Raw genomic sequence first — 22,878 nt, 5'->3', positions numbered from 1 at the left:
TCTGATGGTGGTGATGGCAATGTTAGACAGCTGTGAGGCTGTGTGAGCACTGCTTCTGGAGCTCCAGAACACTGGGGTGTTATCAATACCTTTCTAGCTGCAGATACAAAGCACAGCACTGTGCTCTGCTGCTATGGGAAGAAGCATCTCCATCTTAGCCAGATCCAATCAATACCTGTGGGCACAAGTCCCAGGTAGGTTATTGCACTGCAGGCTCAGAGGAGGCAGGACAAGGGGTGCAGGTCTGGCTTTCAAGATGGCACAGGTTGGTGCAAAGGTGACTGCACCAGTCAGAGCCCCAATCTGTGCCTATTTCCCTTCTCCTGAAGCGCAGAAACTGGTCATCCCTGCTTTAAAGTGCATGCTTGTGAGCCTTTGAAGCAGCAATAGCTTTATCAGGGATCAGAGCAGGCAGAGAGGAAATCCCTACCAGAGATTGCCTTAATAACACTTGAAAGTAAGGTATATTGAAGAGATGTGTCTGGAACCAGAGGATGATGTCAGTGGTTTGAGATGGTGTCTTGGTCTGTAGGTGAGCTTCTTGACTCAGGGGTCAGCAAGTTTTGGTCTGGTTGTTGTTCAGCAGCTTCTTCTGTACCTGCTGTCCTCTAGTGAAAATTCAGCTTAAAAGCAGTCAGCAGTTTCACCTGGAGGACTCCAGGAGAGCACTTTGATTTAGGAAACAAGAGCAGTGCTCTGTTTTGTGAAGCACCGGGGATTTCATTTCGTACTACAGCTCTCCAGAATCCTAGCTGGTGAGTTCCAGCCTCTGACAAGCACAGACACCTAGTTTGTTTGCTGACATATTGTTTCTTTGTTTAATTTTTGTGTTAATTGGTGCCTTCCAAATACCCCAGCTGCTCTGTGGAGCACTGTCCCTGCCAATCTGACTGCTGAATTTCACCTCCTGCAATATGGGACGTGTAAATTGGCAGCTGACTTAATCAAGATCTTTGACTGGAAAGACTTTTGCCTCTTTCGTGGCAGAAATTTAGAATTTGTTTTCAATTAAAATAACTGAACAGGAATATTTTTCTGGCCCTAGATAGCAATGTAGGTGTATTTTCATGCTACATGTGATCAGCAGAGGGATCCTGGGACCGGCTCTATGGCTTTCATTAGTGTGTGCTCGTTTTGTGACCTTGTGAAGCCACGTTTGCATCCCTACCCCTCAATTTGCAGTGTTCCTGTAAGAACACACGCTGTGGCGCCGCGTTACTGCATGGCCAGCCTCCCTGTAATAATAACTTTGATCTACGTGGTATGAGTGGAAATATTATTTTATTCACAGCTCCAGTTCTCAACCAGCCTAAGGGTGGAGTCTCCCAAGCGCTGTTATTGCCCATCACGCCAGAGGATGTGGCTGGGGCCTTGCCGTGCTTTTCCAGGGCAGTTTGGCAGGGGTGTGGTGCACATCCATCTCCCTGCAGTGACCCTGCTGCAGGGTCTCTTATCCCTGTGGATGGAGCCCCAAGGCTCCCTGCTGGCAAGGCTGGTGCTGGCCCAGGGCCTCTGAGGTGGTGTCTGAGGCTTAGTGTCACACCAGCTGCTGCATGAATGACAGGTCTCACAAGGCAGTGTAAATATTACTGTAATGGGCTCTGCTCCTTAAGGCTCCTGCTTCAAAAGGAGGGACCATATGGTCCTTTCCTGAGGGTCCGTACCACTCAGTGTCAGTAGGAAGACACCTGGTGACCTTATCAGACCCCTGAGAGCAAGGTGGTACTTGATGTGGGTTTGGAAAGAGCAGAGGAAGAGTTTTGTCAGTGTAGCTGCAGGGATAGGGTCTTGCCCTTTAGGAAGAGTATTTTTTATGGTTAAGGTGGCACAAAGACATTTGAGAGGCTCTTTCCTTGTCTTCTCAGGAGTCAGGCACTGAAGTAGGTCAAATGAAACAAGCATTTCCACCAGCAAATGCGTAATACCCACAGGAACTGCTCCTTCCCAAAATTGTTGGGCCAACATACAGCGATCCATATCATTGCAACACTGCCCAGGGAGTGAAAGGTACTCTGGAACACAGCTCTGCAGTCTGTGGAGCCCTAATGAATTGGAAATCACAGGTTAGGAGCCACTAACTACCTTGGTGAAGGCAGGACAGTGGCGCCAGCTGATACGGGAGGAAAACCAAGTGTTTCAGCAATGAGATGTAGTGTTGATGTTTCTCTGTTTCTCAGTTTGGTGCAGGGTCCAGATAGTCTGATCATTAATTAAGGTTTGGTGTTTTTGCACATTAAATTTGCAAAACTTGGTCCTGGATATTTGGAAATGGATCTTTTTGGAGGATGTTCAGCAAAACGAAACAAAGAGTGCAGTGGGTGTGATTCCTGTCTTAGGGAGAAGCATGCAGAGGTAAGGATGATGCTTTGGATCTGCATAAGCTTTCCTAGTTTTCTGTGCCTTTTGTTCGCAGCATAGCAAAGATTATGCAAAGAGCAGGATACTCCTGCATCCTCTGTATGAGAAAGCCCTGCTGTTTCCTAAGGCATCATTTCTTAGGTGTTTTGAAAATCTGACCCTCTTTGGGCTCCTTGTCTCTATGGGGCTGGGGATTATCCTGGTGTTGGTTCCTCCAGGTGAGGGTGTGCTAGTTGCTGGCTGCAGGTGTGAACACACTCCTCCCTCTGCCCTCAGACACACTGACTGCTTTCTGCAATTAAGAGCTCTTGGCTGTTTGCAGGATAATGTAGCTCTTGCAACCAGCAATTACACACGAGTTCACTTTCCCCCTTGGAGAAGCTGAGCTGTGTAGTTTGGGGAGGCACCGATTTCACTGCAGAAATTGAAGACCTGACCTACTGAATCAACACTTCCAACATTGTATGACCACCCACAGACTGGGAAATTCTAAGGGTTCTGGGGACTTGTGCTTATACTGAGATCATCTTGTGTGGGGTAGAGGCTTTACTTTGCTGTGCTTTGGTGGTAAAGTTGTTTTAAGTGAAGTGCTGATGGATCTCTGTGTTTGCTGGTGCTCACAGACCAATGCATAGGGATCTGCCCCACAGTGAAAAAACTGAAAGGATAATTTTGTGCAACTTCTGCCTGCCCTTTCCAGACCAAACTCTGTATCTAATTTGCCTACACTGATTCCTGCTTTGCTTTGGAGAGGTGAGAGATTTGCAACTGGGACATCTGAAGAGGAGATTACAGCAGCAATGGGCTGTTTGGGTGATAGCAGCAGGACACAGAGCAATGTGAAGTAGCTCTTGGCCTATGCAAAATATTCTACAAACCTCGCTTGAGATTTGCACCCTATGGCCCCTATCTGTCACTCCTGAACTTTGGTGTCAGTGCCCATGGCTTTTCTCCTTCCAGCTGTGCCTGATGCTTCAATTCACAAAGTGTGTACTAGCAAAGCTGCTCTGGAGCTGTTGTCCCTGGAGGATAATAGCCACCCCTCCAGACACTGCAAAACAGCCAGGTTCTGAGGTGGGAGCTCTTTGGAAGGGAATCCAGCCCTGCCACTTGCCTGTCTTTGGTTCCCCTTTCTAATTATTCACAAAAGGGCATATTCTGCTTATCACTTCTAATGGAGGAAGATTTCTCTTCCTGGTGATACTCTTTTATACAAGCCATGCTACTTCCCATGCTTTATTGCTTCTCAGTGATTTTCTTTAACATTGCAGCTTATGCACATTAAAAACAGGATCCAAGTGCAGGAGGACCCTGTTCCCACCATCCCCCACATCTCAGGGCAATATTGTTATTGCTTGTGTGGCTTTCCTGGCTGCCCCATCTGTCTCTATCACCTCTTGTCACCCTCCATAGTAATTCCTGCTGATTAGCAAAGGCCTTTATCAGCTGAGGCTCTTTGGCAAGACAAGTTCAGCCAACAGTTCTGACTCTGTCACGAGTTTCTACTTATTAAAAAAGTCCTTCCCCCTCCCACTGGTGGAAACTCTATGAATCATTTCCCTCCCCTTTCTTTGTCAGGAGCAAATGCCATCAGTGTTAGGACCCTGGCATTGACTTTCTGACTCCAGGATATCATGGGTGAAACAATCCATGGAAACTGGAATCCCCATTTAAAAGCAAGATATTATTTTGTAAGGAACACACCTCCCTTCTGGCTGCTATCAGATTGCCATCTGATTGACAATCACACGTACTTCCATGAGAAAAAGAATTTTTTGTTCTATTCCATATCATTGTGCTGTTGATTTGTCTGTTTTGCAGTGCAAGGTGGCAGTGCATGTTTAAATGCCCCATTTTGGAGATAGATTGTGTGTCAGGCGCCTGAGAGTTTTGGCAGGACCCTGAGGTGGATGTCGCAGCTTAAAAGGGTTGAGGGGAATTTGTGTCATATTTGATTGCAGGCCTGTGATTATTTGGTGTATAAAAATAATTCAAACAGCCATGTGTAAGAATTAGAAGCCTTCATAAAAATACTTGAACTGAAAAATAGTTTTAGCTACACTGAAGAAGCTTCTTAACTCAGAAGGAGAACCTGTAACTGCACAAGGGCTAAATTTTTTATTTTTGTTTACTGATGCAACTGATGGAGTGTAACTGCAAGAAGAGTCTGACCCCATCTCCCAGGTACCTCTGAGATCTTGGGTTAGACATATGGCTTGGCAATACATACAGACCTGGTGCCTCCCAGGTTTTCAGGTAACAAAGGCAGAGAATCAACAGCCCAGTAACAAGAACAACATGAAGAGGCAGGAGCAGGAGCTCTCTCCTGCTCCTGGGAGAGAGAACTGACAGAACCTCTCCAGCTGGAGCTTCTGTAGTCAAGGCAGCACATGTCTCTCTTAAACGTAAATCAGATGAGACATTAGAGTACTTTTAATGCTCCCATTAGTCTTCAGGTTGTCCACTGCAGAATATTTATCATATGGCTTGCTTCACATACTGCATTCTGAAGTGTAATGTTCTGAAGCGTGGTGATGGTGCTTGAAATTCAAGATTAAATGTCAGCATGCATTTGTCCATCATTCCTTTGATGGTGTGTTTGGACTCTTCTTAGTCTCTGGCAAAGGCTCTTTGCATCAAACAATTGGTGTCCTTAGGCCAATCCATCACCCAGACATACCTGGAAATGAGACTCGAGCTCAGCAGTCAGAGAGTAAGACCAAGAGATGAATCTGTTCTCTGTCAGATTTGGAAGGGAGCTAAAAACAATTTCCCTGCTCCCTGTTGGCCCTGCAGCAGCTGCCTCTCACTGTCTGGCTCCAAGGCAGCAGCAGAGCTGGCAGCTTGGGCTTGGGACTGAGCCACTGCCACAAAGGTGGGAAGGTCACAAAGGCATCCCTAGAAGGTCCCAAGGCCTGGACCTCAGCTCTCTGCCTTCCCTGGACCTATGCAGCACCTCTCCTTGGCAGTGAAAGCTATGATCAGGAGATTTGTTTTAGAGACTGTCTTAGAGCTTACAAACACCAGCCAAGGGCAGTGGTGCTGACAGCTGGCATCTGCTGTGATTGTAGGGACTGTGTACCATATGTCCCCCTTCTTGAAGAGGAAAGACAGGATTCTCCTGCTAGGCATCCTCTCAGGGACTTGTGCTGTTTCTTTGCCTGGTGGTGCCTGGTGCTGTCCTGCCTCAAGACCATGCTCCACAGTGTCACCAAGCCCCACAGGAGCTGGGCTTCTTCCCTGTACAAAACACATCCTTGGCTATTACAAACCATTATGCTGTGGACCCTTCTGGTGTACTCAGCACAGGTCTGTGGGCTAATGGGAACACCAGAGTGCTTGGATGCATTTAAACCAGTTTGTTCTTGGGCCTCGTGGCACTTGTTAAAAATCTGTATTACTCCAAGTATGAGGTTATGCAGGAATAAAGTGATATTCTGAGGATACTTTTAAGCTTACAGAATCAGCAGCTGCCAGATAGACAATCTCCTGCACAGCTTTATTATTCCCACTTTGTGCACCCACTGTCTATACAGGAGGAAACTTAGGTCTTATGAGAGAAGAGGTGTGTGGTCGTGAAATTAAAGACTGCATATATATATATATATATATATATATATATATATATATACACACACACATATACACACAGAGATGAAGGGATGGCTTAAGATGTCCTCTACTATGTTAAACCTGATACTTTGCCTCTATCCATATTAATTTCCTAGGAATAATATTTTCTTTAAAGAAAAAATGATAAAAGTAAATACTGTTATCCTGCATTAGCAGAAGGGCTGGAGCCCTGTCTTTCCCACGTCTCTCTTTCCAATTGCTGCTGTCTTCAGAGCCCTTCTAACATGTGCCAGACCTCCCTTGGCCCTGTCCAAGCCTGGCACACCAGTGAATGAAATATTTGCATGAAGCAGCGTCATCTCATGTAACCTTTGACTTCCCATCTGAATTGAGACAGACTTCCTGTTCACTTCCTAGCTGGGCTGCAGCGTGGTTAAAAGCCACTCATCCTTCTGTAAAATGGGGCTGTAGTGCCTGAGGAGGCTTAAAAGAGCTGCAGTAAAGTTCAGGAGGGAGAAATGCCTTATAGTGCCAGAGGAAAAGCCAAGTGGCCCATAAACCACTCCTCCACCCTCACCAGGAAATTGTCTGGGCTGTTCAGCATTTACCAGCCACCCTGGAACTTTCCCACTTGATGTTGGTGGGGCAAAATGCTCCCTTCCAGTGCCACCCAGAGGGCTCTGTGCTCGCTGATGTGCTCCTGCTGCTCTGCTCTCTGCCTTCCCTGGATTTATGGTGACCTTGTCTCCCTTGTTAGGCAAAGCTTTCCATTGATGGGCTCTGCACTCACTTGGAGAAGGCAAAGAGTGTACAATATGGGTCTGTCACATTCCCTTCCTTTTCCAGTCCTGTGAGACCTCCCTTGCTTCCAGAGGAAGACCAGGAGAAAAGGGGGAGCTGGAGAGAGCAGTAATAACTGGCACTGAGCCTGCCACCAGTTCCTGCTGGTTGGTTGTGGTGGCTTTGAGCCTTTTTCAGCACGGTCTGTCTTCCCAGACAAGGGAAGAAGCTGAGCACTTGGGAAGCTGTCCCTCCTTAGGTCACTCTGTCAATGAGACTTCTCTGCCTAAAGACTCCAGAATTTGTTGGGGGGGTCCCCTCCTTGCTGCCCATCAGAACTGGATGTGTTTGCAGAGCGCCCTTGTTTTTCTTCTTGTTTTTTCTTTGTTGACTGCCACTCCATGGTGCTCTAAAATAGCCAGTCTTCTCCAGATCTCAGCTTTGAATGCCATACTGGACTGGGCAGCTACAGATCTTCCCCACTGGCCTTGTGGAGCCCTTTCCAGTTTCCAGTAGTAGGAGAAAAATCTTCCTTTTGCTGATGGGATTAAAATGGAAGCACCTTCTGGGCTTTGCTTTGTCCTAACACCACGGTTGCCCTGATATTTTCCATCTCCATTTAAGGACTGAATTAAGATTCATCGTGTCCTGGGGTCTTTTTTGTACTCTGTTTAATATAACATTCTTTATTATTACTTTTAGAAAAGCTGAGTTGCATTTACAGGAGATCTTTCATGTGTTTAAATCTTTGGTTCCTTTATGTTTTTATATGGTCACCCGTTCAACTTTCAACTCACGGCTTGAACTGAAAACAGGAAAGCCAGAAAGTGAGAATGTTTCCAAAATGTCATTTTCTCTTTGCAGTATATTTATAAAAGTTGCAAAAAAAAAAAATACCAAGGTCTCCCACACCAGCATTTCTGGAGCACTGAGAAAGGAACTATTACTTTCTCTATAGCTATCCCTACCTCTTTCCACCCCAAAAAAGCAGTTTATTGCAGTTATGCAGTATAAGTAAAGTGTGATTCTCAAAGCAGGAAATCAGGAATCTTTCAGTGTGTCCAGTGTGGGTCAGTGCAGGAGGATGGAAGGGTCACTTTCCTTCTCCAGCTGCTTTTGACTAAATTGCTCAAGCTGATGCAATTTGACTAAATTGCTCAAGATGATGCAATGTCTCAGACACCCATTGAAGATTTCCCAGTGACCACAAGGCATCACATCCTACAGGGATGGCTCAGCATCAGCATAGTAATGAGATAACCACAGGGAACACGGAGAGAGAAATTGATGGCACCAGGAAATGCTTTACCTCACAGCACAAACTGTTTTGTTGCCAGAATTGAGGATAAAGATAAACCACTTTCTCCTGTCTGAAACAAAAGGCTTTAACACCTTCCAGATTAGCAGCTATGGAGGAAAAGGCAGCCAAAAGGGGCAGTGTCTGGGGGAGGCTTAGAGCCTTTGCTACTGGACTGTCAAAGGCTGCTGTTTCATTAACCTCTCAGATTGTGTAATCAGATGAGGTCAAAGCCACATATTCAGATTTTGGATCTGATTTCATTTCTTAGTCCAGTTTCTTATCTCACAATCTATGGATGAGTATCTTATTTGCCTGTTGGTAGAAGAACTTTGGAGCAGGGTGTAGTATAGATGTGGTTTTTTTATAGATATTTCATGGACTAAATAATGCTGGCAGATACTGTTTTCTTCTACCACAAGGAGAACATACAATTTATTCTTGTCTGACTATATTAAAAGAAATACAGCACAAAAGGAAAAGGGAAGAAAACCACCAAAAAAGGATATGAATATATAATCCCTTCTAGCCAAAAAAATACCAACTCTATGACATCCTTGTGTGTGGGGAAACTCAGTTCCTAGATTATTTTGATAAACTTTGTTACAATCAGTTTCACACAAAACCCGGTTGTTTATTTAATCTTAACTGCTTGCAGAAATGTCATCCAGTAAGGACATGGAGGTTATTATTTTTCTTTGAGTTAAAAAAAAAAAAAAGAGTTTGTTTATTTTTCTTCTGTTATTTGGTTTCTCCATGTAGATTTATAAGGGCTCTGTCACCAACAGTCTTGTATTTGCTTGTGAGCTGGGTGTGTGGTTTGTCTGCCTGGAAGGGCAGGAGCATCCACAGTGGGAGGCAGCTGAGTGGGGAGCAGATGGAGCCCCTGATGCTTCCTGCACAGCCAGCATGGCCATGCCAAAGTGACCCTGAACTGGGAACGAGTCATAACATAGTGTCAGTCCATTCCAGGGTACTGCCATCACTGTGAGGGAACCAAAACCTTCTGTGCTACCTACAGGGTGAAATCAGGGACCCCCTCTGTCCCATAAGTTCCTGGGTCCCCTTCTGGAAGCTCACACAGGCAGGACTGTGGTGGCAGTCATCCAGGTTTCATGCTGACAGCCATGGTTGGAGCCAGGGATGCAACTCTGTCTGCTTGGTGCTGCTGTGCTGTCCCACGTGGCAGTGATGCCCCTAACCCTCCCTTTCCTGTGTTCTCTCCCCAGGCAAGATCCTGTTCCGGAGGAGCCATGTCCGAGACGTGGCCGTGAAGAGGCTGAAGCCCATCGACGAGTACTGCAGGGTAAGGCTCTGGGGAGCACAGCCACCTGCCTGGGGCTCAGGGCACCACCAGTGCTGCCATCTCCCTGCTGGAGAGTGCTGACATCCATCACAGGGAAGCATGGTCCTTCCCAAACACCACCAAGACTGGCAGGGCAGATGGAAACAGGCTGCTGTTTGCTCCCAGGGTCCTCACAGCTTTTCTCCTGGCAAACTTAATGTACTGGTTTGGTGCCTCATTTACTCAGTAAAGGCTCTAAGCCTCACCTGCCCTAAATGTGGATTTTTTTTCTTTATCAGCCTTGATGATTCAGGAGTTGAGCAGGCAGAGTGCCACAACTAAGGTCGTGTTTTCTTCTGTTTTCTGCCTGTCTGTCCCCTGGTGCCACACGAGGGACAGCGGTGGCTGGTGCAGCGCTGAGGGTGGACCTGTGTCTTCCAGAAATGCTTCTCTTGAGTAAAAGCCTAGAAATTTTCTGGACAGAAAAGCTTGACTCTGTTGAGAAGAATATTAAGCCACCTAATATTTTCTTTCTAAACTAGAGCTTATGATTTGATGATAATTAATTCTCTGTCAGTAGAATGAAAGTCGTTTGCTTAGGCAAGTCCTATTGCTTAGGCAAGTAGGATTCCCAGTTTTTGCAGAGGTATTGAGTCCGTCAGCACATTATTTAAACCCCAGACTTCCTCTCTTATTTCCCTTGAGGTTTTCTTTCCATTTTTAGAAAGTCAGAGGAGCAGGTGGAGGGGGGAAAAAGCATTCCCAAGAACTTCTCCAGTCAGACATTTGCTCATCCAAAATTGGAAGCAGATTGCCAAAGTGCCTGAGGCGTGCTGGGGGTGGTGGTGGTGGTGAAACCCATGCCATCTGCACCCCCGGGGTGAGGAAGCTGCAATTAAAGTCTTCTCTCATGAGATCAGGCTTTCTTGTGTGACAATTAGCGTACTGTCTTCCTGCTGGCAGCCAAATGGCTCTTTCTGAAATATGTAGGGTCTCAGTGGGTCCCCGGCCGCCCTCCTTCAGACAGGAACTGCCGGCGACAGGAGCAGCGAGGCCGGCCGATGTCAAGGTTCACCCCGCAGATGCTGGTGGGGAAAGCGGGGGCTTTGTCACCCAGCAGTGAAAGCAGTGACCAGGGGCAGCTGGTTCTCTGTGTCCCATTGTCTGTGTCCCAGACAGGCCTGACCTGACCCAGCCAGGCCTGCTGGGGCTGCACTGGTCATGGCCAAGGGCTGTGTTGTGGCTGATGGCACGTTCGCTGACACCGTGGTGCTGTGATTCCTGCTCTCCGCATTTCCTTTTTTCTCTCTTTGGGAAGTCTGGCTCAGGCCATAGAATGGTTTCACTTTGGTTCAGATCTGCTGCTGCTGCCCAGACATGACTGGATATGTCCCTGAAGCCGATCTGTTTACTTAATCCATGTATTGGTGGATGCTGCTTTTGTGAACACAGACCCTGCAGTGTTGGATTAGCCCAGCTTCCCCCAGCCCAGTGTTTCCTGTCTCCAGTAGCAGCCACAGTGGTTCTCAGCACTGAGTATCACAAACATTTAGTGACTTCTCCAGAATATTATTCCAGTGGTCTCTGGCACATGTGTTTCTTGTGCTTGATGTAGTGTCTTTTTATTTTATTTGCAGTTTACTGTAATTTGTATTTAATTTGCATTTGTACCCATTTTCTACTTTTCCACCCTTCTCCAGTGGATGTTTTGACTCTTTAGAGAATTGTATGGGACAAGAGCATGATTTTGACAAGTTCAGTCCTACTTCTAGAAGAGTTCAAAGCTTATGTCCATATTAATCCTCAAATGGGTAGGCTGACAAATTTGAAAAAATTAGAGAATTATGCTGGAATGATGTGGGTGAAGCTGGTGGAATGAATGTGACATGGGATAATAAAATGAATAAACAGAACAATAGACCTCTGTCCCCTGGCATCTGTGTGGCAGCAGAGGGGGAGGCAAGTTCAAATGCAAAGTCCATGGCATTTTTTTTTTTTGCAACAAAAGAGTTCTCCATCCATTTCACCTGTCCTGGAAAGCTGAAGCACAAATGGGGGATGCAAATGTTTGACCATTTGTTGTCTTGTTTTTGCAGACTGTCTGTGAGTGTGGAAATTTGCATGGCTGAGAAACAAGTCTTACTCCTGCTGTGTGGAAATGTTTGTGGTTTCTGTGCCAGGAACAGGCAGAGGCTGTCTTAGAGTTTGTGGGGATACTTGGCAGTAAGGGGAGATCTGCAGAAGATTCTGTATCCGGGGCATGATCCCTCTGGACCCTGCAGCTTCCATCTCTGTACCCCTCATGCCTGGGCTATTCCCAGTGCATTGTAGCAGCTTAGAGAAATGCCATCAGAGAGGTAACTAGGCCAGTGGTTTTGCTAAGGCTGCAAGAAACTTTGAAGTTGCAATGAAAACGAGAGGAGTGGGATACATGGGAAGATTTCCAGGAGTTTTCTCATCTGTAAACATGAAAGTGCAGAGTCTGGATGTCCTTACTGGTAACCTGAGTGAGTTACCAAACAAACTGTGTTTGCCAGTAAATGTGTGCTGCCCACTGGAATTAGTCTCTCTGGATGATTTCCCTCTTAACTGTAGGCTTGGAATTAGTTTAGTGTGATTTAAGGTCTTCTGGGCTCATTGGGCCTGATTTTCTAAATTTGTTTAGGAATTTTTGCCAATGTAAAAGAAAGAGCAACTTCATAGAGCTCCCTTCCCGAGGGGCATTTTATTTATGAGGCTTTTGATCTCTCAAACACACCTCTGGTGAGTGTTTGTCCAGTGTGTGCCATCCTGTCTTCAAGAAAGACCTTTCAGGTCAGTGGTTGACAAAACCGTCGCTCTGTCCTTCCACAGCCCTCTGGGAAGACTCGGGCCAGAATTTGCTGACTTCCATATTTGTGTGTGCTGATCCTAATTGAGGGAAGAATCTTTGGGCAGGGAAGACCTTTAGATGTAACATCCCATTGTCATAAACACTAACCTGGGTTTGTCACATGCCTTCATGCTGTCCCATAAAGCTGGATATGGTATTAAGTAGAAGCTTAGGACCTTTTCTGTAGTGAGGCTTGAGTATCCAAATGGACACCACCTAAATAGAAATTAAATGAGCAAGCCACATCAGTGCCAGGAAGTGCTTTTATTAATGTCATTCTTTTATTAATGTTCACTTTTTGAGAGACCATACTTCACAAATATAATTACCTCCCTCTTGGTCCCTCAGTCCCGCCTCTCTTTCAAGGTTTAATCCTTGAACCTGTCAAGACAGGTACACAGACATTTCTCTGTCTATCTGTTGTACAACTAAGCTAGTTTGAAGAAGGAATAGTAGTCCCGGTCAAGAATGGGCATTTAGCTGAAATACTTTCAAAATTTATCTGTTCTTAGTGAAATCCTTTAAAACTTGATCTGACATTTTAAATCCATGTTTCAGAATCCCAATGCATTTAGACTGGCTGCAGTAACAAGAGTTAATTTTTTGCAGCACTCTTCTCAGCACCTGGAGCAGAGCCTTGCTTTCCATTGTGTTATGGTGCTTCCATGCCAGAGGCTCTTGCAATGTTCCAGTTACTTCCAAAACTGCACCCTCCTTCCTCCTTTTCTCAGATCTTTATTTGTTCCCACTTCTTCTCCAGGCTGAACCACCACCATTCATTCTTCATCCACTTCTCTGCCTGCCTGTCAGTGTTTGCCATCCACCACTTCAGTGCTTTAGGTCAAGCTTGAGGTTCTCAGTCAAACAGAAGGTGTTTTCATATAGCTGAAACAATTTATTTCTTTGTTCTCAGAAATTATCTATTTTAATTGCACCTTCCCCCTTGCTGGGCTCATGGCCATTCCCAAACATCTGTCTCTAGTGACTAATGCGAATGAAAATGATAAACAATTAGAGCAAAAGTAAGGGAGTCATAACTGTGCAGTATTGTGAAGGGGCACTGTGTATGCAGAGCTGGGAATAAACCCACTGGACACTGGGGATTTAAAAGCTGTGCATCTGAAGTGTCTCTAGAGGCTGTGTGGAGACAATCAATGATTCACCCCTTCCAGAGCCAGACACCCATGCAGGGGGTAGACAAAGCACCCTCTGAGGATGCTGCTCTTTCTCTAGCAATGATACAAGTTGATGGACAAGTGTGGCCAGTCTCCCACTGAAGAGACATGAAGTTCAGTGGGGTGAATACCATTCTGTGCATACACACACACCTGTGCTGTGCATCTCTGCATATGCACATCTGCATCAGTTTCTTATAGATGTATCTGCAAAAATGCAACCCGCAGCACTCAGCTGTGTGTGAGTGCCTGCAGGGTTTCATACCATGTATTCCATGAAGCCTTTGAGCTGTGACACAGTCCCACAGAGCAGTTTCCAGTTCATGTAACCATAAGCAATGAACCCCTGCCTGCGCTTGGTGCTCTACTGCCTTTGATTGCTGTGTGTGGCACACAGCAGCTTTCCACAGGTGGGCTGGGGCTCTGAGAGTAGCTGGCTGTCCCCAGCACACCCTGCACACACCATGCCTAGTGTTACAGCTTTTCAATAGCCTTTTGAGTCACCTGCTCTGCAAGGCTGTAAGCTGTACTGTGGAGCCAGGCATGATTGCAGGCTGGAAGGACACATAAAAGCCTATCTCCTGAGGGATGTGTGAGGGCTGAGCAGTGCACATCCTGTGCATGCCAAGCAAGGAAACATGCTATTACTGATAGTTCTTGATGCTTGTGCAAGGCTGAGTTCTGCTTGCTGGCTCTTTTTATCTCTCACCTTTCCTGTGCAAGTTCCTTGCTGTTCCTGGATGCCTGCTGTTTGTAGCTGTGTGTGTTTACCTCTGGTTTCCACATTCCCAGAAGAATGTGACTTCTCTGTCCTTTCTCTGCTTTGTGTTCCTCTTTGTCTTTACACTTCTTCCTTTGACCCTGCAGTCTTTCCCTCGGGCTGTTGCAGCTCTTCCCTGGAACTGTCTTGCTGGAAATGCCAGAAGCTTGCATCTTCCCCTTGCAGAGTGACAGTGTGTCCCTGATCTCCTCACTGCACTTTTTGTTTGCTCACTAGGATCATGTTGGCTTTGACTTGTTCATGTGAATGTTGTGTATTTGCTGAAGAGACACTTGTCTCACTAAACAGTGTCACTGCTCCCTGCTGCTATTCAAAATTTAATAGAAGGATCCTGATTGGTTTTATACCCTTAGTTGCACTTTTCAAAACCATTTCTTCGAGTTTCTTACCACTTCTTTGGGTTTTGTTCCTTAAAAAAAAAAAGTAAAAATTGACTGGTTTGACTTTACACCTGAGCTGCCCAAAAAGCATGCAATGGCAAGTTACTATGGGCTGGATTTCAGTCCATCTCTGTGCATAAGGCTGGATATTGCAACACCCTGGGAGATGATTCAGAAGCAGAAGAGCCAGCCCTGCCCCAGGGTGGGAAGGTGGAAGGCTGGGTGTGGAAATGACTGGCTGATTTTTATCCACGCCCTGCAAAAGCTGGGAGTCAGAGAGGTGCTTTTCAGTCGTCCCCCTTCAGCTCAGCAGGACCACGGTGCTTCTGGGGATTTCCAGGCTGCCAACCACTGGTCCAGGGGGTTCAGATTTCCCAAAGCTTCCCTCGATTTAGAAACAAAAATCTCCACAGCAGCTTTGCATTCTTCCATCACTGAAACCCCAGTCTGTGCTCCAGCTCAGTATTGACATCTGGAGCCTGGTTCTTGGGCAGGGTGAGCACCTGTGACCTGCAGGGAAGTGGGGACTCCTTGGGAAGGCGTCTGATGCCCGAGACCCCCCGCGCCGGGTTGGCTCGGCTGTTTGTGTTTCTCTAGTAATGATACGTATCGTTTGCACTGCTTGCTCCTGCCCCATTGACTGTGCAAGATTGAGCCCTTTGGGATTTCAAAACACACTGTAGATATTGAATGTCTGAGCCTCCTAACCTTTCTGCAGATTAGGTAAGTGTTATTGCTCAGCATTGTAAGGGGGTAACTGAAGATATATCCCAGCTGAATTTGATGAAAAGAGGTTAAGTAACCTGCCCTAACCAAAAAGGGTGTGAGTAGTAGGGCCAGTGCTAAATATCAGCTCCACCCAGTTTTGGTTAGACAGCATTGCTTTGCTGTCTCTTGCTTGGGGTGCAGGTGAATAAATGTTGTGTATGTTCTTGTTAGCCCGTGCTGGTGAGGCATGGCTCTTTCAACATGCTGTCATCATTACTATTCCTGGGCACTTCCTGACTTCCCAGTGTTATTCCTGGTTTGCCAGCTGGATGCATGTATTTATGTACAATAGGAAAAAAGGCAGAGCTCACACCTTTGTTACGCTTTTAGACGGGTTTGAAGAAACAGAGGTGGAGACCAGGGCATCCTTTGTTCCTGTAAAAGTGCTTGAGCTTTCCAGCTGTTTTGTTTCATCCTGCCTTAGTGCAGCAGCCAGTGGTGCTTACCCTGGCACTTGGACCCACCAAGCTCTTGCCCAGCTTCTGCATCTCATGCTGCTTCCTTTGCAAGGCATCTTTTTCAGCTCTGTAGTGCAATTCCACATGACCAAAGGCCAGAGCCTCATTTTTCACAGGCCTAGTGATACCAAATGCCCCTTCACAAAGGAGAGGAGAGCTGTAGGTGTGGAAGCATTTGACTTTGAATTTATGAACACCTCAAAACAGGACCCGATCATCTAATACTGTAGACTCCAATTTCATAGCAGGCTTTTTCCAACTCTTTTCCTTCACATCCCCCAGCAGATGTGGTCTTGGAAACAAATCTGGCCACTTCTAAAAAACCAGCTGTGGTGGTAACCAACTGCCCTGTCCTGCCTTTGTGCTTTGGTTGGACCTTCTGGCGTGTCTGACCAAGATCAGTCAGATGTCTCATGGTTAATATAACCTGTTCACCTAATGCATCTTCATTTAGTTCTGGTGCAATTTTTCATCCGTCTTTCAAGATTGTTTGTCCTGCTTTCAACTAGGAGAAGAGCCAGGCAATCTCATTTTGTCAAACAGGTTTACAGCAACTCTAAGAAGCTTGGTCTATATTTAACCTGTGGCCTATTTTCAGCATAACTTAGTGCAGGAGGAGGTGAAGTCCAGCCTCTTTTCCTCTCCTTCTTGTCATTTCTGGAGGCAGTCTTCCAGTCATGTCACTGAGAGCTGCTGCCCCAACTCTGTGGGCTGGGGACAACTCTTTAACTTCTTTTGGCACCATAAAGCTCTAGATTCTGAACAGCAAATTCATAGCATGTTTCTGCCTTGTGTGCTTGTCTAATTTTAGGTCTTGCTTTCCAGTACACTTCAACATAATGTGGTTGATGCCCAGACTGTACTTAGCTATTGCTGAATGTGACAAGTGCCATGTCCCTCTGCCAAGGCAAGTGCACAGACACTGCTAGCCAGGATGTGCTGTGCAACCTTCTTCATGCTGAAAAAGCCTCTCTGTGTTTTGGTTGGGTTTGATTTGTTTTTTTCAGACACTTAATCAAAATTCCTTTCCTGTTAATTTAGGAACAAATTGTTGTTTGGTTTGGTGTGATTATGGGGTTTTTAAGCAAACTCTGCTTTTTGTGTGGACAGCGCTTGATGGAAAGCTTAATCACATTAATCTGTTGTGTGAGTGGGTGTTGAATTTGTGTGCATTGACACAAGGCCTGTGAGCCCTAACCTCAGCGTGTGAGGTGCTGTGCAAGCCCATGTCACAGACTGTCCCAGCCACAGAGCAATTGTCTGTGCAGTGCCATGGTTTTGCTCTAAAGACCAAACTCTGCTCTTTAGCACATGGCAAAATAAATTTTTTGCATTGGCTGATTCTAAGAACTGTTGCTTGTCTGAATTCATTGCTTCCTACCTGACATTTGCAGTCAAGGCTTGCTGTTTCCTTTCTTCTCAGATAAGTAGCCAGGTGTGCTGCTGTTTTTCAGTATTCCTTTCCCCCTGCCAGGACTGTTTTGCCTCCTCTTCCTTGGCAGTTTAGATGTTTGAGGCCATGTTTCAAACTTGGTTTATGTCTAAGTGCTTCTCACCCTCTGTTTTGTTTTGCAGGCACTGGTTCGGCTTCCTCCCCATATTTCACAGTGTGATGAAGTCTTCAGGTTCTTCGAGGCTCGCCCAGAAGACCTTAACCCTCCAAAAGAGTAAGTGTGGTGATGGTTTTCCAGTGCTGCTCAGTACAGTCTGATTAGCTGGAAGGAAAAGGTCATTTGTTTTCATTACTGCTGTGGACGTGGGAACAGATTTTGTAGCTTTCATTACTGCCTAGAAAATGCCCAGCACTTGCACACAACCACTGTGGGTGAATGGAGGGCAGGGAAGTGAAACAACCCTCGGACACAATTTTCAGCCATCCTCCACCCACCTTTGCATTGTTTCTTGCTCATGGTTCTAATGAGGGAACCTCCCTGGTTTGTAGGTTTTACCTGATAGTTATCACCAAAGACTCATTTAGTTCCCAAAAAGCATTGGCTCAGTAGCAGGGGGAAATCCTGCCAGTAAGCACTTGGCTCATAATTACCAGCTGCTTCTTTAAATGTACTCCTGCCCAGAGATACTTAGTTATCGGTAGGGAGCAAGATTGTGGTCCAGATCCAAAATTGTCTCTGGAGAGTCTATTCTTTCTGAGCAGGAAGCCAAGAAAAGGAGGAGGGAAAGAGCTCCCATTAAACATAAGACAGAATTGTAGCCTTTACCTTGGAGCAGACAGGCTGATTCATGCTGATGCACTTAGGACTCATTTATCCAGGGAAAGCATTGGCAGGAGGGTATTTACAAGCAACAGTGCTGCCTTGCCTGGTATTTCCTTTTCTCTTTCATCCCAAACAGGATATATTTTATTGTACTCTGCAATAAGATTTTGACCTGGTCCCATTGTGTTTTGTGCTGCTTTGTTGCATGACTTGAAACCTGATTGCAGGCAGTGTTACCGTAATTTACTTTCTCTATGTTTGCACAGCCCACTGGATAAGGGGAAATGGATGCAAAGCTTATGGGCTTTGGGCACTTCAGCACATGCAAACCTGTAGTTATTGGAAAGATTTGTATTGGCTTCAGCTGTCTGCTCCCATGCTGGTGAAAAAAAGAGGAGGACCTTTGCAATTTGATTTCCCAGACTTTGTTCCTTGCACATGCAGGGGTTTGTACAAGATGTGTTAACGTGTGTGCAAAAGAAAACACTACTAGCATCACTGAGAGCAAAGTCGTTATTTCATGAATGAAGGGAAGAGCAGTTTTAAATCAAAAGTCTGGATAAAGAGCTGCTCTTTTATTTCCTATCTAGTCTTGTTTTAGGAAAATGTCTGGTGAGAATAAATATAGTTGCTTGTTCATTGTTAAACACATATTGCAAACTTAGAAAACATTGCAACAAAATAAGCCTGTTATACTCTGAGACCTGCTGATTATCCCAGTTTCATTTAGGGTCTGCAAGTAGGTTTGCAAAGGTTGCTTGATCCCACAACACCCCATTTGCAATGCAAAGACACATCCCCATGTGCCAGGCAGAAACAGACACCCAGGAGAGGAGTTAGGTCCTAAGAGTTAGGGAAGAGTTCACATGGAGGATCTGAAATGAATGTTATGAGTCTGCTTGAAACTCCTGTCTGCTTTCTGTACTGATGCAGACCCTACAGCACCTCTGCAAGGCAGGGGCCTGGGACCCAGGCCCACCCCCAGATGTACACTAACCATTATGGCTTGCATCCCTTGTCCCTGCTCAAAGTTGTAGGGGACCTGTTTGACAGCCTTGCAGGAATTTTCAAGTTATCCCTTCACTCCCTTCTGAAAAAACAAAAAAGACTAAATGTTCTCAGCCCAAGCCTTGCATCCTATTCCAACCTAGTAATAAGTGTGATTTATTTCCCTGGAAAATGTAGAGCAATAACCTGATTAAATCTCACTTCACTAATGTCTGCAAGACATTAATCTAGCTGGGTTTAAACAAATCCTACCTCGTCTTCTGTAAGCAAACAGATCTTAGGGAAGGTGTCTAAGGTTTCTGCTGGGAGTGCTTCACAAAAGATGTATTGTTGGAACTGAAGATTAGTCTCTACAAAAAGATGATGTAAAAGCCAACGGAAACATCTTAGTGTTTTTCTTCTGTGAACTGAGGGGGAAGGGAGGAGATCTGAGGCTTACTGGACCACTGTGTAGGGTCTGGGGGAAGGACACCTCCAGGGCGATTCTGAACCTCAGCAGGCACTGCAGGAAGGAGCATGATTCCAGAGAAACCCCAGTGTATTCCCTTGTTTTCTTACTCTGCCAAGCCCCTCCAGAAACAGTGAGCCAGCGGTGCCCAAGCCCTGTGAATTCAGTCTTCCCCAGACCTCATCGCTCATCATTCCTCTCACTGGAGGTAGGGCTGTAGCCTGGAGGCATCATCTAGACTATCCTAATTATGTTATCTATTTCTTCAGCTGCTTCTTTTAGCCCTCAGCACAGAGGTGGTTTCTATGTTGCTCTGTCAGCATAGACACTGGCATTCAGCTTGCTGGGTTAAAGAGCAATAAGCAAGTGACTCGGCCACCAAGGGGCAGAGAACAGAACTGCTTGTGCTGCCTGCATGTCTCCTTTCTGTGCTCAATGAGATGATCTTTAGTTTCATGTCGACCTGCTCAGTTTTTATGCAGCAGCTTGGCCTCACAAGACAAAGCCTGACCTAGGGTTTAATTAACTAACTAATTTTCAGGAGTGTAACCTTAATCCCATGGGCATTTGGGTTGTTGAGCCCAGAGAGTCGATTGAGTTATTGTGTGTCAGTGACTACACCTGTGTTTCCAGACAGAAATACATGGCAGTTTAAACTTTGAGGGAGGAGACACAAAGCTGTCTAATTTACCCTGCAGCTGGGATGTGCAGAGAGGTATCCATGCCTTTAACTGCTGAGCCATGGTTTGCAATGGTGCACTAATCTATGTAGCGCTGCACTAATTCAGCCACAAAGCTGAGCTCTTCACTTCTGTTCCTATTGTCCTGAAAGACACCAAAACTCCCCTGCAGCTCCTTAGGCACTTTTACAAACGTGTTGCTGGCTTCTTCCTTACAACCCTTCATCTGCCCTGCCCTTGCCTCCTCCCTGCCTCTCTGTGGGGTCCTGTCCGGGTTGTGCGGTGTTTGCTGGCCGGCTGCTCCCTGCAGGGTCATTTCCCACTGCTGCCGTGCTGAGTGCCCGCGGTGCAGAGCAGCTCCCAGCCCAGCTGCAGTAAGAGCTGCCCTTTCCCAGTGCTCTCAGAATCTGGCCCGTTTGTTCGCCTGAACTCACAGCTTAGGTTTTCTGTTTCCTGTTTTGGTGACGGTCTGGGCTTTCGAGTCCTGTGACAATAGGCAGAAGGTGTTTCTTCCAGCTCATTAAATCTCTCCTGGGTACAGCAGCTCACAGGCAGAGAGTTGGAGAGATGTCTCAAGAAATCTCAGCATTTGTATTGGCTGACAGTCTGCTCCTAGGCTGCTCCTGCTGGTGGAGATAGCTCCAGGCCAGATAGCTCCCAACAGCAGGTTTCCTTCACATGGCATGGGAGAGACCATAGGAAGACACTAGATTCCTGTGTGGAATGGTCTGGGAGCATTCTCAGGCTGTTCCCCGTGGTGAAAGCATGGCTCTTGCCAAGGGAGCAGTGATGTGCCAGGCAGGGCTGGAGCTCCAGTGACTGTTCCCAGGGCAGCTGTTGGACTGTTCTCAATTCGCCCTTGGGTTAGCTGCAGGGAAAGCAAGCTTCAAACCATCAGCCCTGGTAGAGGAGGAGCAGTTCTCAACTGCTTCTGTTGCCAATATGTGACATTTCAGTCTTTGGGCAAACGCCTCTGTCTGTAGGCACAGGGCTTGTGTCCTTTACCATGCCCGTGTAAGGGCCAGATCCTGCACTGCCATGGGAAAAGACACTGTGGGGTAAGAAGGAAGTGTGTTTTTATTTATCCTTTGTTCAAACTAAACACCATGTCACTAAAAAACCATTCATTTACTGGATACTTCTGTTAATAATTATAATTACTGATAACTAAACCAGAGGTAGATTAATTTCAGATTTCTGCTGGGGATTTAAATTCAAGGCTGAGGTCAGGCCAGGGCTCACAGTCAACAAACAAAATCTCAGAAGCCAATTTTTTAAATTATTCTATTTTACTAGAAATAACAGAAATAGCCAAAAAGTAGGATTAATCAATTAGACATTGCATATGGTTTACTGGTCTTAGGGCTTTTTTGCAGTGAGTTTCAAAGTATCACAGCCAGACCACTCTTGTGAGAGTTTGTTTTTTCTTTACATCTAGAGCCAGTCTAAAGAGCAGATCAAGAGCCAAGAATTCAGTTCTCCAATACTTCCCTCTGTAGAAATGCATGCAGTCTCAAACAAGATTTCTGTTTAAACTACCACTAATAACATTATCAGCTGAATTTAAAGCAGTGTTCAGTATCTGAGAATAATTTTCCTGGGAGAATCATAAAGCAATTTTCAAATAATATGCAAATTTAGAAAAGCCAGGGAACTTAGAGGTATATGACATATTATGAGGGTTCATGCAGAAAATGCAGTTAATGCTGAAGGTGCCTTTACTAAAGAACAGAAATGCTCTATTGTGGTCTTAGCCAGGAGCTTTACTGATCATATCTCTGTCAAATAAATATTGGTGCAAGACTCAGATGCTTTGATGCCAGGCAGCCACTGTAAAATGGAAGCTGGATTCTCCTCTTATTCTTCATGTATTACAAATTCCTGATAAGGATGTTGAACAGAAATAACCAGGGCAATGGAGGGACCATGTTAAGGAAGCTGCTTCAGTTTATGAGCATATTGGTGCAAAAGTACAGCTCCTAATACACTATTTTCTCTCCATAAGCATGAGTGTGTCTATATACAGTTATTTCTGTTTTCCAGACCTGCTCTGTAATACCAATTCAATTACCTGTTCGTAGAGGAGGAAAACTTTTCATGTGCAAGATATCTGTATTTATTCTGATTTTTTTTGATATAATGAAAATATTTTCTCTTACATTTCATCCCTTATATTTCATTGCTTATATTTCACTTATATTTTATTGCTTTTGAATTGTGTTTCCCCATACATTGCACAGCTGAGTCTCTAAGCAGATGTGCTATGAGGAAAGCTGGCATTCTTTTTTTGTGATTGCTCTTTTTTACAGGACTTGCAGTACAGATAATTTCCACATCATTTAGGAATGTGCTCACCACCAGTTGATGACAATTGGCATTAGAGTCTGAACTTGGCACTGTTACTGTGAGTGCTCAATGCACACATTTTACTTGGGAAATCTGTTCCACTTGAGAGAGGCAGAATGGAAATTAATTTCCCCAAGAAATGCAAAATCAGAAAAGAGAGGTTTTATTTTTCTTTTCTTTTTTTTTTTTTTTTTACCTGGGAAGTATATTATGAAACAGAGTGGAAAAAGTTCTGATTAAAGATTGTGACAGGATAAGGCAGTTAAAACCCACTGTCTTGAAGGGAAGAAAAATTTAATATTCTCAAATAATTATTTATTCTTATTATAATATTATTATTTATTGAGAGGTTTAGGTAGCTAAAGATGCAATAATGCGTTAGGGCTGTTATTGCCAAAAGCCTTGCTTGGACACTCCTAATTAGTCACCCAGCTCTCACTGATTTCACTGGGA

The sequence above is a fragment of the Fringilla coelebs genome (genome assembly GCF_963513975.1).
Source record: "Fringilla coelebs genome assembly, chromosome: 8".
NCBI classification, from domain to species: Eukaryota; Metazoa; Chordata; class Aves; order Passeriformes; family Fringillidae; genus Fringilla; species Fringilla coelebs.
This window is presented reverse-complemented; position numbering follows the sequence as displayed.